Source organism: Oncorhynchus clarkii, chromosome 1, assembly GCF_045791955.1.
Source record: "Oncorhynchus clarkii lewisi isolate Uvic-CL-2024 chromosome 1, UVic_Ocla_1.0, whole genome shotgun sequence".
NCBI lineage: Eukaryota > Metazoa > Chordata > Actinopteri > Salmoniformes > Salmonidae > Oncorhynchus > Oncorhynchus clarkii.
The window spans coordinates 34,425,081-34,441,123 of record NC_092147.1 but is presented as its reverse complement, the minus strand read 5'-3'; the positions used below and the strand labels follow the sequence as shown (position 1 = coordinate 34,441,123).

At 44.2% G+C, this 16,043-nt stretch overlaps 1 pseudogene; it reads left to right on the top strand.

The window, feature by feature from the left end:
* The window catches only part of LOC139383339 (WW domain-containing oxidoreductase-like), a 255,807-nt pseudogene that overhangs the window by 112,384 nt on the left and 127,380 nt on the right, over positions 1 to 16,043 (top strand).

Genomic DNA, 16,043 nt, shown 5'->3' with positions numbered 1-16,043 from the left:
AGCCCTCTATACCGTATCACTAATACTGTATAGAGGGTCACTAATACCCTGTCAGATCACTCATACCCTGTCTCTGTCTTGTCTCTGTCTTGGCCTACTGAGGCCTAGCAGCTGCACACAGAAATATCACCCCTCTCTCCTTCCCTCCTTTCCTTCCCTCCTCTCTTTCCCTCTCTGCTCCTTTCCCTCTCCACCCCTGTTCCCTTTTCCCTAGATCTCTGGTTACAGTATGGAGAATAGGCCCAGTGCCTATATCTTGTAATAATGGCCCTCAATGTATCATTGCACTGTATGTCCCTCTCCTCTCCCCGTAGGCCATTCCACATCCTGATATGTAATGCAGCAGTGTGTACCCAGCCCTGGCATCGGACGGAAGATGGCCTGGCAGATCTGCCATCAAGGTCACGTCCTGTTGGTGCAGTGTCTACAGGAAGTGCTGCGATGCTCTGACCCAGCCCGTGTGGTGGTGTCCTCTGAGTCACACAGGTCCGTATTCACTGACTAAAAAAATATTATTTATAACCGGTGGTTGGAACTGGTTCAGGGAACAGAACCTGGAACGACAGTCATATATTCTGTTCCGGAACAGAACCGCTATTTTAAAAGTATAGGAACCGGTTAATAACGTTATTTTACATTCTGGAATTTTTTTTCAGTCCCACAAAAAATGCAACAAAGCACCTATGCCATGCACTCACTGTCACTCAGAAACTTATTCCAGTATCTGCCTGCCAGCTGAAAATCTCTGCCAGTGTGTGCGTGTGTCGGCTACCCCTCCCCCTCTGAAGCATAGGCTACTGTAGCATACTGACGTTACAACCGTGATTCAGAAATTAGGGACAGATTTTTAATTAGAGAAGAATGGATTAACCTTTTCAATGCTAGTTAAGGATACTGTAGTTATCAAGTTTCGCGTTTGATTTATTAACTACAAAAAGGTAAGGTTTTTAATTCTGGTGCCACTCTGCACACACCAGGTTGTTAGCTAGCTAGCTCTGGTGCAACATTAAGCAAACTGTCAGACGTTCAGAGACATTCAAAGTTCCTCCATAAAAGCCGCACCTCCGTGGGTATTCTGTGGGCCTAATTAGGATAATGCATGTCATAAAATGATGCCCAGCGCATTAAGCCAAGCCTTCTTCTTCAGTCACGTCTCGCGCCTTACACTTGTCTGTCCATCGCGTATGTAAACAACTAGGCTATAGCTTGCCCGCTCCATAGCAAGCTGCTCTATTCGCACTGATTGGTAAAGTAATCGATTTCAGAGGTTTAAAAAGGAACAGAAAGGAAGGTTATAAACTAGACTGGGGTGATACTCCGGTATACGGTACGAACTCTATATTACAGATTCAACCACAAAGACCAGGAGGTTTTCCAATGCCTCACAAAGGGCTCCTATTGGAAGATGGGTTAAAAAAAGGACATTGAATATCCCTTTGAGCCTGGTGAAGTTATTAATTACACTTTGGATGGTGTATCATTACACCCAGTCACTACAAAGATACAGGCGTCCTTTCTAACAGTTGCCAGAGATGAAGGAAACCGCTCAGGGATTTCACCTTGAGGCAAATGGTGACTAAAACAGTTACAGAGAAAATTAAGGTTACCCCACAATACTAACTTAAATGGCAGAGTGAAAAGAATGAAGCCTGTACAGAATATATACAATGTAATATTCCAAAACATGCATCCTGTTTGGAACAAGGCACTTAAGTAATAAGTAATACTGCAAAAAAATTGCCAAAGAAATGAACTTTTTTTCCTGAATACAAGGTGTTATGTTCAGGAGAAATCCAGTACAACACATTACTGAGTACCACTCTTCATATTTTGAAGCATGGAGGTGGCTGCATCATGTTTTGGGTATGCTTTGCTTTGCACACAAGAGTGTGCAATATAAATCTCAAATATAAAATATATTTTGATTTGTTAAACACGTTTTTGGTTACTACATGATTAATCTACAATTTAGAAAATAGTACAAATAAAGAAAAACCCTTGAATGAGTAAGTGTTAAAAAAATGGACCAGTAGTGTAAATCAGCTTAAAAATATATGGGAAGACTTGAAAATGGCAACAGTCAGCTTGGCAGCTTTTAAGAATTCTAAAATGAATAATAGGAAAATATTGTACAATCCAGGTTTGGAAAGTTCTTAGAGACTTACCCAGAAACACACAGCTGTAATCACAGCCAAAGGTGTATATATAACGTATTGACTCAGGAGTGTGAATACTTATGTTAATGAGATATGTCTCTATTTCATTTTCAATACATTTTAAAAGAATTCTAAAAACACGTTGTCCCATTATTATGATGTGGTATTGCATGTAGATGGGTGAGAAAGACATATATTTCATCCATTCTGAATTCAGGCTGTAACACAACAAAATGTGGAGTAAGTCTAGGGATATGAATACTTTCTGAAGGCACTGTACATCTCCTTTTATCATCAATGTGTCTAACATGTCCAGGCCTACCTCTCTGACCCCCTGACTCTAACTCTCCCCCGCTCTCTCCTCTCTCTCGGTCTCTCTCTCTCGTCTTTATCAAGCATGTCCGTATGTGTACGGTGATCCCCGGCTGCTACAGTATGCTGTCCCGTGTGTATCCGAGGCAGTCAGTGTGCATGGGACACATTGATCCTGGCTACAGTCAGTCAGTCAGCTAGTCAGCCAATCGCAATGATTGATTAGCCCCTAGCTCAGAGGGACTGGACGTATAGGCAGAGTTATTCTTGCAGATCAAACAGCAGTCATAGTACAGCCCTGCTCCGCTAGACATAATGTAGTGTAGTAGAGGCTGACGTGCATGAGAGGAGAGCAGTAGACTCATTGACAAGAGGTCAGCCCCCATACACTGACAGGGAGTGAGGAGAGTGAAGTGTGGTTTGAAAGAAAAAAAGTGAAAACTATATGATTGATACAGGGCCTATGAAGTTACAATTAGACCAGGCACTTTCCCCTCAAACCTGTTTCTCCTCTTTCCATCCCTCTGATTTCCCCTTCTCCTCCTCTTTTCGCTCCCCTTCTATCTATTTCCCCATATCTTTGTCTCTCTTCATCCATCCCCTCCTCTACCCCTCCCTTCCTGTGCTTCCTCCTTAGATTTGCCCTCCTCTCCCATCCCTAATCAATGGTGCCTAACCCCTTCAAAGAGGGCTTAGCAGGCACAGAGAGCGTCAGTTACACACTGGTCCTAGAAGAGGGGATAGAGACAATATCTGATATTACATCTGACATTCTGCCCGCTCCATTCCACACCTATATTGCATTCGTTGAAGTCGCTTACTTTTCGGATTGTGTGTTATTTGCTATGACTTCCTGGTTATTTCACTTAGCCTCTCTCTCACAGGCTCCCAGACTGACCCCTGACCCGGTAGTGGATTATACTCCCTAAGCCCCCTGGTGTAATGAAAAGCTGTGACCTACAGCATATAGCAGACAAGGTGGGAGGGATGAAAAGATGGAGAGACAGAAAGGGAGAGGGATGGAGACAGAGGCGGAGGGATGAGGGAAAAGGCTGTAAACTGTATCACCCCCCAACACCAGGGCCTGCAGTATAATTGACACAATACTAATAGGTGAACTATCTCTTACTGCCTAATACCTGCAGGTGCAAGTTAAAACCGAGCATATTGTATTATCAAACATCAACAAACTTGCTTTGAGAGAAACATTTGCATATTTCACTCAGCCAATTGATTTATCAACCCCACCACGTGCTAAAGCAGTTTCCTCACATGAAATATAAAGCCTGCAGATGTTGTAATTTAGCCAAGCAAGGATGTAGCCGAGACGGGACGGTAAACAAACGCCAAGCAGGCAGCTTGTAAAATCACAACAAGGAAACCAGGTGACATGTTGATTGGTGGTTTTCTAATGACTGGATTAAGATGTACACACACGCACGCAGGCACACACGCACACACACACACACACGCATGCACGCACACACACACACACACACACACACACACACACACACACACACACACACACACACACACACACACACACACACACACACACACACACACACACACACATACACACACACACAGACACACACACACACACACTTTGAGGGAGAAGGAGGGAGTGTGTTTGACTGCGGTGCGTCTCTGTGTTATTGTGACTGCATAATAACCCAACGAGCGGTGTAATGTTCAAGGGCCTTGTCAAACATCTGGCCATTAACTGCTCTGTCGCAGGCAATTAAAGAACATCATATCACACCCTGGATTTGTATTCAGCCAGGACCACGCTGCTATAAAAACTCTACAGAATGTATTCACACACAAGCACACACATGCATACACACTTAAATGTTTTACTTAAATGTGTATAGCCAATGGAGACTAACTAATGTGTACTTTCAATAAAGTTATCCTTGACTGGACTTTTCCTGTCAAATGTAGACTTTTCTACACTGAACAAAAATATAAATGCAATATTCAACATTTTCAAAAGTTTTACTGGTTACAGTTCATATAAGTAAATCAGTCAATTAAAAAACATGTATTAGGCCCTAATCTATGGATTTCACATGACTGGGAATACAGATATGCATCTGTTGTTCACAGATACCTTAAAAAAAGGTAGGGGTGTGGATCAGAAAACCAGTCAGTATCTGGTGTGACCACTATTTGCCTCATTCATCGCGACACAACTCCTTCACATAGAGTTGATCAGGCTGTTGATTGTGGCCTGTGGAATGTTGTCCCACTCCTCTTCAATGTCTGTGCGAAGTCGCTGAATATTGGCGGGAAGTGGAACGCGATGTCGTACACCTCCGTCCAGAGCATCCCAAACATGCTCAATGGGTGACATGTCTGGTGAGTATGCACGCCATGGAAGAACTGGGACATTTTCAGCATCCAGGAATTGTGTACAGATCCTTTGCCACATGGGGCTGTGCATTATCGTTCTGTAATGTGAGGTGATGGTGGCGGATGAATGTCAGGACAATGGGGCTCAGGATCTCATCACGGTATATCTGTCAAATTGCCATCAATAAAATGTAATTGTGTTGGTTGTCCGTAGATTATGCCTGCCCATACGATAACCTCGCCGCCACCCTGGGGCATTCTGTTCACAACATTGACATCAGCAAACCCAGACAACGTTGAAACCGGGATTCATCCGTGAAGAGCACACTTCTCCAGCATGCCAGTGGCCATCGAAGGTGAGCAATTGACCACTGATGTCAGGTCAACCCTGGTAAGGATCACAAGCATGCAGATGATCTTCCCTGAGATGGTTTCTGACAGTTTGTGCAGAAATTATTTGGTTGTGCAAACCCGCAGTTTCATCAGCTGTCCGGGTGGCTGGTTTCAGATGACCCCGCAGGTGAAGAAACCAGATGTGGAGGTCCTGAGCTGGCGAGGTTATACGTGGTCTGCGGTTGTGAGGTCGGTTGGACGTACTGCCAAATTCTCTACAATGACGTTGGCTTATGGTAGAGAAATTAACATTCAATTCTCTGGCAACAGCTCTGGTGGACATTCTTGCAGTCATCATGCCAATTGCACGCTCCCTCAAAACTTGAGACATTTGTGGCATTTTGTTGTGTGACAAAACTGCACATTTTAGAGTGGCCTTTTATTGTCCCCAGCACAAGTGCACCTGTGTAATGATCATGCTGTTTAATCAGCTTCTTGATATGCCACACCTGTCAGGTGGATGGATTATCTTGGCAAAGGAGAAATGCTCACTAACAGGGATGTAAACACATTTGTGAACAACATTTGAGAGAAATACGCTTTTTGTACGTATGTAAAATTTCTGGGATCTTTTATTTCAGCTCATGAAAAATGGAACCAACACTTTACATGTTGTGTTAATATTTTTGGTTCAGTGTGCTTAAACAAAGTTAATCTTGGTTCCTCCCTCTCCCAGGTTTACAGACCTGCTGGACCAGTCTGGTAAGGTGGACCTGGCTAGTAGTCCTCCCAGACTACTAGTCCATGCTGGCCAACAACCGGGCCAAGCTGTGCAACCTCCTGTTCTCCAATGAGCTCCACCGACGCCTCGCGCCCCACTGTTTCACTGCCAACGCAGTGCACCCTGGGAACTTGATGTACACGGCCATCCATCGTCTACGGTAAGTCTACGGTAAGGAAGCGGATAATTAAGACTTCTGGTGTTAGAAAGATGGCCTGTCACTATGTGGGCTAAACTAGATATGAGTGAGTTATTTGTGTCATTTAATAGATGGCTTCTTGGTTATTGAGTCAGTTTGCTTTATGGCTACTGGAACTTACTGTCTGTTTTGGAGAGTGGGAATAGATGCTACTGTTCATGGTCCACATACTTTATTATGTCGTCTCAACTGTCCCTCATTAGTCCAAATATTAGTATTGGCATCTATCTGCGAGAGGAGGAGAGAGGGAAGGATGGAGGCGAGGAAAAGGAAGGAGCAGATCTCTGGAGCAGTCAGGGTTCAGGGAGAGAGTGTGACTTTCACAGAGATGGCGAGAGAAGGAGATATTCACTGGCTTGTTTTTCCTCTTTTCCTCTTCGTCCTGTCTTTGTTAGTTTAGCTCTGAGAGTGTGTCCTCTCTTCTCCCCGTGAGGCTACATATCCTAAACCGTTACTGCTCGGAGACTATAGTGTTACGGTATAGTGTAGCTACTACTCTCTTTTCATGCCGTGCTCACATATGGCTTTCCAATCACAGATGTTTTATCCATGACCAGCTCCCGTGTGGAGAATGTATGATCAACATTATAGGTTATAACAGCAGAATGGACACCCCCCAGTATATCCTCCCTCTTTATAGATACTATCTCCATATGTTCTATTACAACTCAGTCTCAGTGCATGCCTTTCTCTCTGTAATGTTGATATGCACACAGGTGATTTTAAATGGAAACAATGCATGTACTTACATACTTTTTACTTATTACTGGCATGGATATTTACAATGTCATTACTATGGTGTATGTGAACTATAACATGTACCACTGTGATTTATCATCAACTACCCTGCAGGCCAAACACACACACACACTCCTGCTCTTCAAGACTTCTCCACTAATCCTGCTACGCTTGACTGTAGGCCACATGCTGCTGTTATATAGACTTCAGTTTGTACTGTTACATCACTGTATTAGCCCCTCTAGTGTTTTCACTGCAGGCACGATGGGATGTGGAGAGAAGCAGTGTTTTAGTGAATTGTGGTTGTGATGAATGGTGTTCGATAGGCAGAGGGAATCAGGCAGAGGGAGTCAGGCAGAGGGAGTCAGGCACAGAGAGTCAGGCACAGGGAGTCAGGCATAGGGAGTCAGGCAGAGGGAGTCATGCACAGGGAGTCAGGCACAGGGAGTCAGGCACAGGGAGTCAGGCAGAGGGAGTCAGGCAGAGGGAGTCAGGCACAGGGAGTCAGGCAGAGGGAGTCAGGCACAGAGAGTCAGGCACAGGGAGTCAGACACAGGGAGTCAGGCACAGGGAGTCAGGCACAGGGAGTCAGGCACAGGGAGTCAGGCACAGGGAGTCAGGCACAGGGAGTCAGGCAGTGGGAGTCAGGCAGAGGGAGTCAGGCACAGAGAGTCAGGCACAGGGAGTCAAGCATAGGGAGTCAGGCACAGGGAGTCAGGCACAGGGAGTCAGGCAGAGGGAGCCAGGCAGAGGGAGTCAGGCACAGGGAGTCAGGCAGAGGGAGTCAGGCAGAGGGAGTCAGGCACAGGGAGTCAGGCAGAGGGAGTCTCTCAATACTACTCTGTTCCTCTTGCTCAACTATTATCTGCAGCGACCTGATGGCTTGCTATGGTCCCCAATGAGTCCTGTATATGCAGCCTGGTTTCTCCTCCAGACCAGGGCAGGGTGTTTTTCTAATGAACTGACTAACAGTGGTGTAGATGTTTGTAAATATTAAAGGACAAAGGTAGCTAGCTAGCACTGGTAATTAAATCCTGGTGTGCTGACACAGCGCTTAGCTTAGCGTCCTGTGTCTGATAAAGACCACACACACACACCCTTAAGCTAAGCATTTTTCTGTTATTTAAATCAGAGGTTGATAAGGCGTCTGAACGGGTACCTTCTTTAGCGCCCCAGCCTCTCCCCTCTTTCCCCACATTAAGGCTTAATGAAACAGCGATATTATTTCAGTTATTGGGAGCAGGGATATGAGCAGGGATATGAAGATGCTATCGTTTTAATTGCTAGCGTTTGCTTGCGGGATCCGTGGAGATTGTTCCAGGATGCAAACATAAACAGAATGTCTACTAAAAAAACTATCCAAAAGCCCCCGTGTGTGTCTGTTGTGCAATTAACTCAGGCTTCGTTTAAAACACAGGCCGCCTGATTTATAGGACCACAGGTGGAGTGGTACACACACACGCACAGACACACACACACACAAGGTACAGACAATCACTGAAACACCTGGAGCTACATGTGTCTGAAAATGTTTTATTTGATAGTTGTTAAAGCGGGTTAATGTCTTGGATCATTAGATTCTCTCACAGACTACTGTATAGACGGGTTGGTTGTTTAGCAACAAAACCGACACGTGCGCATCTATGGTGCAAACAGACAGGGTTGGGGTTGGCTTAGATTATTGACAACATGTAAACTACAGTGGCAAGAAAAAGTAAGTCAACCCTTTGGAATGACCTGGATTTCTGCATAAATGAGTCATAAAATTGGATCTGATCTTCATCTTAGTCACAACAAAAGACAAAAGCAGTGTGCTTAAACTAATAACACACAAATTATTGTATTTTTCTTGTCTATACTGAATACATAATTTACACATTCACAGTGTAGGTTGGAAAAAGTAGGTGAACCCCTAGGCTAATTGAAGTCAGGAGTCAGCTAACCTGGAGTCCAACCAATGAGACGAGATTGGAGATGTTGGTTAGAGCCTGCTTGCCCTATAAAAAACACTCACAAAATGTGAGTTTGCTATTCACAAGAAGCATTGCCTGATGTGAACAATGCCTTGAACAAAATAGATCTCAGAAGACCTAAGATTAATTGTTGACTTGCATAAAGCTGGAAAGAGTTACAAAAGTATCTCTAAAGGCCTTGATGTTCATCAGTCCACGGTAAGACAAATTGTCTATAACTGGAGAAAGTTCAGCACTGTTTCTACTCTCCCCAGGAGTGGCCGTCCTGCAAAGATGACTGCAAGAGCACAGCGCAGAATGCTCAATGAGGTTAAGAAGAATTCTAGAGTGTCAGCTAAAGACTTACAGAAATCTCTGGAACATGCTAACATCTCTGTTGACGGGTCTACGATACGTAAAACACTTAACAAGAATGGTGTTCATGGGAGGACACCATGGAAGAAGCCACTGCTGTCCCCAAAAAATATTGCTGCATGTCAGAAGTTTGCAAAAGAGCACCTGGATGTTCCACAGCGTTTCTGGCAAAATATTCTGTGGACAGATTAAACTGAAGTTGAGTTGTTTGGAAGGAACACACAACACTATGTTTGGGGGGAAAAAGGCACAGCACAACATCAAAACCTCATCCCAACTGTAAAGTACGGTGGAGGGAGCATCATGATTTGGGGCTGCCTGGCTGCCTCGGCCTGGACAGCTTGCTATCAGCAACGGAAAAATGAATTCCCAAGTTATCAAGACATTTTGCAGGAGAATAAAAAGGCTATCTGTCCGCCAATTGAAGCTCAACAGAAGTTGGGTGATGCAATAGGAAAACGACCAATAACACAGAATGTCGTCAACAGAAGAAACTATGCCTTCTGGAGTGGCCCAGTCAGAGTCCTGACCTCAACCCGATTTAAAATGCTGTGGCATGACCTCGAGAGCGGTTCACACCAGACATCCTAAGAATGCTGCTGAATTAAAACCGTTTTGTAAAGAGGAATGGTCCAAAATTCCTCCTGACCGTTGTGCAGGTCTGATCTGCAACCACAGAAAACATTGGTTGAGGGTCAACCAGTTATTAAATCCAAGGGTTCACGTACTTTTTCCACCCTGCACTGTGAATGTTCACTGTGCGTTCAATAAAGACATGAAAAGGTATAATTGTTTGTGTGTTATTAGTTTAAGCAGACTGTATTTGTTTATTGTTGTGATTTAGATAGGTTCACATCATTTTTCTTGCCACTGTATATTTTGTCTCCAATGTTTATTGAAAACATAAATACATGTTGTCACGGCTCCTCCTCTTCCTGCAGGAGGAACCGCCCCTGCAAGGCAGAGGAGGAGCCCTGACAATGTGCACAATGAATGAGCACTTGTTGCCGCTACAATACGTTGCTACAGCAAATTTTCTTCAATATTAGCATTGACATGATATCTGTCAAAACACCTCAGAACATGACATGGTATCAAGAACAAGATGAAATCAGCTGAAACCAGCCACTTACAATTCCCCACATGGCAGTTCCTTGTCATTGTTTCTAGCTAAATGGCCATCCAGAATCACAACAACACACATCATTCTGCCATATATACAGTGCATTCAGAAAGTATTCAGACCCCTTGACTTTTTCCATATTTGGTTACGTTTCAGCTTTATTCTAAAATGTATTCAATTGTTTTCTACCCTCATCAATCTACACACAATAACCCATAATGGCGAAGCAAAAACAGATTTTTAGACATTTCTGCAAATGTTTAAAATATCACAAGTATTCAGACCCTTTACTCAGTACTTTGTTGAAGCACCTTTGGCATCGATTACAGACTCTTCTTGGGTATGACTCTACAATGTTGACGCTACAATGTTCTCCCATTCTTCTCTGCAGATCCTCTCAAGCTCTGTCAGGTTGGATTGGGAGCGTGGCTGCACAGCTATTTTCAGGTCTCTCCAGAGATGTTCGATCGGGTTCAAGTACTGGCTCTGTCTGGGCCACTCAAGGACATTCAGAGACTTGTCTCGAAGCCACTCCTGCGTTGTCTTGGCTGTGTGCTTAGGGGCGTAGTTCTGTTAGACTGTGGGCGAAGGTTCACCTTCCGAGGTACTGAGCGCTCTGGAGCAGGTTTTCATCAAGGATATCTCTGTACTTCGTTCATCTTTCCCTTGATCCGGACTAGTCTCCCAGTCCCTGCCAATGAAAAACATCCCACAACATGATGCTGCGACCACCATGCTTCACCGTAGGGATTGTGCCAGGTTTCCTCCAGATGTAAAGCTTGGCATTCAGGCCAAAGAGTTCAATCTTGGTTTCATCAGACCAGAGAATCTTATTTCTCATGGTCTGAGAGTCCTTTAAGTGCCTTTTGGCAAACTCCAAGCAGGCAGTCTTGTGCCTTTTACTGAGGAGTGGCTTCTGTCTGGCCACTCTAACATAAAGGCCTGATTTGGTGGAGTGCTGCAGAGATGGTTGTCCTTCTGGAAGGTTCTTCGATCTCTACAGAGGAACTCTGTAGCTCTGTCAGAGTGACCATTGGGTTCTGGTCACCTCCCTGACCAAGGCCCTTCTCCCCCTGATTGCTCAGTTCGGCCGGGCGGCCAGCTCTAGGAAGAGTCTTGGTGGTTCCAAACTTCTTCCATTTAAGAATGATGGAAGCCACTTTGTTCTTGGGGCCCTTCAATGCTGCAGAAATGTGTTAGTACCCTTCCTCAGATCTGTTCCTCGACACAATCCTATCTCGAAGCTCTACGAGCAGTTCCTTCGACCTCATGGCTTGGTTTTTTGCTCTGACATGCACTGTCAACTGTGAGACCTTATATAGACAGGTGTGTGCTTTTCCAAATCATGTCCAATCAATTGAATGTACCACAGGTGGACTGCAATCAAGTTGTAGAAACATCTCAAAGATGATCAATGGAAACAGGATGCACCTGAACTAAATTTTGAGTCTCATAGTGAAGGGTCTGAATGTAAATAACATATTCCTGTTTATAAATGTAAAATGTTTTATTAAAACCTGTTTTGGCTTTGTCACCATCATGGTATTGTGTGTAGATTGATGAAAAACATTCATTTAATTATTTTTAGAATGAGGCTGTAACGTAACAAAATGTGGAAAAAGTCAAAGGGTCTGAATACTTCCGAATGCACCGTATATCGCCTAGTTCAGTGCGCTGTGTGCACTGTTAGTTGGTGTCGGCCCATACACTCCAATTAATGAAGAAATCCAGTGTTCGTTTTCGTTAAACATACAATATTATTAATGCTCTCCTTACCAGTCAAGTGTTGTATTTTAGTGGCTTAAATATGTAAAGCAGTCATCTGAGGAGAAAGAATAACAACATATATTCCTAATATTATCCTAGCAGGGTATTGCAGCTCCCTCCCTCACTGTGATCAGAGTGGAGCAAGGCATCTATGAAGAGCCATGACGTTTTAATCATCAGCCAGACTATCACTCACTAACATCATGTTCCACTCTCCATGCCTTCATCTGGCTTATCAGAGATCAGTACGGCCGTGCCTGGCCCCCCGTTTCCCGCTAGTAGATAATCCAACGCCTTTAAAGTGGGAGTTTCACTCTGTCCTTTAGTGCGGTTATCACAACGGAATACTCTAGCCTGCAGTGGTGTGTATGTGCGAGAGGCTAAACGCATCTCTTATCTCTAGCTTTAGGATGTGAGGAAAAATGAATGTGGAAATATAGAGCATTCTGGGTGAGTTAAATCCCACACAGCACTCATGTCTACTGTCTAGCTCTATAGTTTAGGTCGTATTGTGGTTGTGCGTGCGTGTGTTTGTGTATGCATGTGTGTGTCCGTGTGTGTGTGTGTATACGTAACCAGCGCTGTAAAGTACTTAAATAAAAATACTTGAAAGTACTACTTAAGTAGTTTTTGGGGGTTTCCGTACTTTGCTATTTCTATTTTTGACAACTTTTTTTTACTCCACTACATTCCCAAAGAAAATAATGTACTTTTTACTCAATTTTCTCATACACCCAAAAGTACTCGTTACATTCTGAATACTTAGCAGGACAGGAATATTGGCCAATTCATGCGTTTATCAAGAGAACATCCCCGGTCATCCCTACTGCCTCTAATCTGACGGACTCACTAAACACAAATGCTTCGCTTGTAAATGAGTGTTGAAGTGTTCCTCTGGATATCCGTAAATAAATCAAAAACAGGAAAATGTTTCCGTCTGGTTGGCTTAATATAAGGAATTTGTAATTATTTATATTATTATGTATATTTTAGCAATTACATTTACTTCCGACAATTAAGTATATTTAAAACCAAATACTTTTTGTTTTACCAAAAGGATTTTACTCAAAGTAATATTTTACTGGGTGACTTTTACTTTTACTTGAGTCATTTTCTATTAAGGTATCTTTTAACTTTAACTCAAGTATGACGATTGGGTACTTTTCCCACCACTGTATGTAACCTTTCATTCTTAAGACAATTTCTTGACTAGCATCTTCACTACCACTTCAGGAGCTTCTCTGGGTGGAAGTTGCACTTAGACACTGGTCTAGAATCCGCTTACCCTAATCAGATCCTAACCTCAACCATTAGGCATAAAACACGTAAACTATTCAGCTCTGTCCTCTGAGTGACGACACAAGACAGGCCCTTTAACTAGCTCCTCTGTGCTTTGCTCTCCATCCCACATTCTCTCTCTCTCTCTCTCTCTCTCTCTCTCTCTCTCTCTCTCTCTCTCTCTCTCTCTCTCTCTCTGTCTTGGTTCAGGGTATCGCAGGCTCTGCTCTGCTGCTATTAGGAGATGACTCAACAAGGTGCACAGGTCACTGACCACAGAAATACATAATGACCTGTCTGTGTGTATGAGAGAGAGAATGTATACATCTCAGTGCCGCTACTGTACAGTAGCGCCTCACTGTCAGGTGTAAGGTCACACATACACACAGGCGGAGAGTTTAGCCCCATCACAGTAGCTCTGCTGTGGGCTGTGACAGCCTCTCTGTGCCGGTCTGTGTGGTGCTCCGCCGTGCAGAGCGAGAGAGAGATGGGGGGGGCACAGAGGTCCCTCCAGTTCCAGACCTCTACAGCTGTATTGGGGGTAATGAGCTGCCAGCTCCCTGGGATGAAGTCATTACAGTTGATTAGGAACAGCACAGGTAGAGAACATCTTCCTTCACACTGGAGAGACACTACAGTGATACAGAGCACTGGAATAGAACTACAGGCTCAAAGCAGGCTTACTTTAGCTGTACCTCTAGCCTTCCTCTAGCTCCATACACCTCAGGGAGGCCATTAGGACCTGTTGCCCACTAAGGGTGTATGTGTCTGGGCTGGGGCTAGGCCGAGGCTGGCCTAAATTACCCCCGGCCTGGAGGTCAGGCCTGGACAGACTGCTAAGACCCAGGGAGCCACTCTCATAAAGACCCAGGGAGCCACTCTCATAAAGACCCAGATCAGAGAAAAGACCAGGCTACACAGCCCTGACCTCTTATATTTACTCCTCTCTTCATCCCTCCACCCCACACTGCCAATATCTCTCCCCTGACCCCATAGTGGAGAAAAGAGGAAAATCCTCACCTCTTTCTCTCCCCCTCTCCGTCCTCCACCCCCCCCCCCTCTTTGTTGTGACACGGCAGCTGATGGACTATTCTTCAAATTGATTTCTAAAATGTGCATAAGCAGCGATCCCCCAGCCCAGATTACCTATTGATTTTTAATATGAAAAGCTCATTACAGAAGCAGGAAACTGCAACACAAAAAGCTAGCTAACCTTTGCATAAATCCTTTAATTGAATTTCCAGAGCCTGTGGTTCTACATGTTTTAATTAAATCCATTCTTTTTTCCTGCCAGTGTTGCTGTGTGATTTGCATGCTATGAAGTGGAAGCCGGCCCAGATAAAGTGCCATTGATCCTTATTAAGACTCACCTCTGGGCTCGCTCTAAACCACACACACAAATTAAATGTGTTCATGGTGCATACACTTATTGCCCACATGAACGGATTAGGGAGTGAGAAAGGGGGGGGGAGAAGAGGGCGGTATTAATGCTCGTTCATATTAATGTAATATTTCACCTTAGCTTCTGTGGGTGAGTTTATAAAGTGCTTGTTTATAAATACAGTTTGGCCTGGATGCTACATTGGTTTCACATCAAACTCACCAGAGACCCACTGCTGTATTTGAGACTGGGAGAGACTCGTATGTTAAAATGCATAGGCATGCATATGTGATGATGTGTGACCTTTTATAATACACAAGAGTCTGTGTGTGTCTGTGTGTGTGTGTGCATGTGTGTCCATGCATCTCAGTGTGTGTGTGTGTGTGTTAGAGATGTATCCTGTTATTTGTGCTAGGTGATAGCCAGCAGACAGAGAAGGCCTCTCTCCTATGCAGACTGGGAGCAGATGAACCTGTAACCTCTGCCACATGCTTCTCCTCTGCTCCTCTCTGTACCTCTGTGTTCCTCTTTCTGTCATCAGGTCCTCTAAACACTACCTCACTTTATAAGGCACGCCCTGCTGATTAATAACACACACATAGAGGCCCACACACACACACACACACAGAGGAAATAAAGGGCCAGCAGAGGAGAAGAGAGAGAGGGACTGTATATCTACTTTATAGTGCAAGTATTGGAAATAAATCTTTACACTGTACCATTGACTCTCTGTTAATATCATCCCATCTCTCTCTCTCTCTCTAATTCATGCTTTATTTTTTCCCTTTCTTGCTTGCTGTCCCTCTTTCTTACTCTCTTGCTCTCTTTCTCTCTCATTAAAGCATCGACATGGCCTGATCAGTGTGATCTCACACACTTTACTCAGTGTAGTGTATTGCCAGCAGTGTGGTGGTATTGACACAGGTCTGTCCTCTCCAGTCCTCTGGTCTGGCACATTGTCTGGACAGGTCTCCTCCTCCTCTCTCAATTTGACCATGGCCACAGCTCTCTCTTCTCCTCTTCGTCATCCTCCTCTTCGTCATCCATTAGCAACAGACACAAACAATAGAATATTGCCATTTAAACAAACACATCCCTCTATTCGATCTATACCACTTAGTCTGACATATGAATTAGGAGGTTTGTCTCATATCTAATAGGGGTTAGTAATATTGCTTCCCTGTGAGCTGAATAGAGTGGTCTCTGAGAGCTAAATGCTTTTAATGTACACACACACATTTACATAAGTGTGTGTGTGAGTGGAGGGGTGAAAGGTCAGCAGCCACC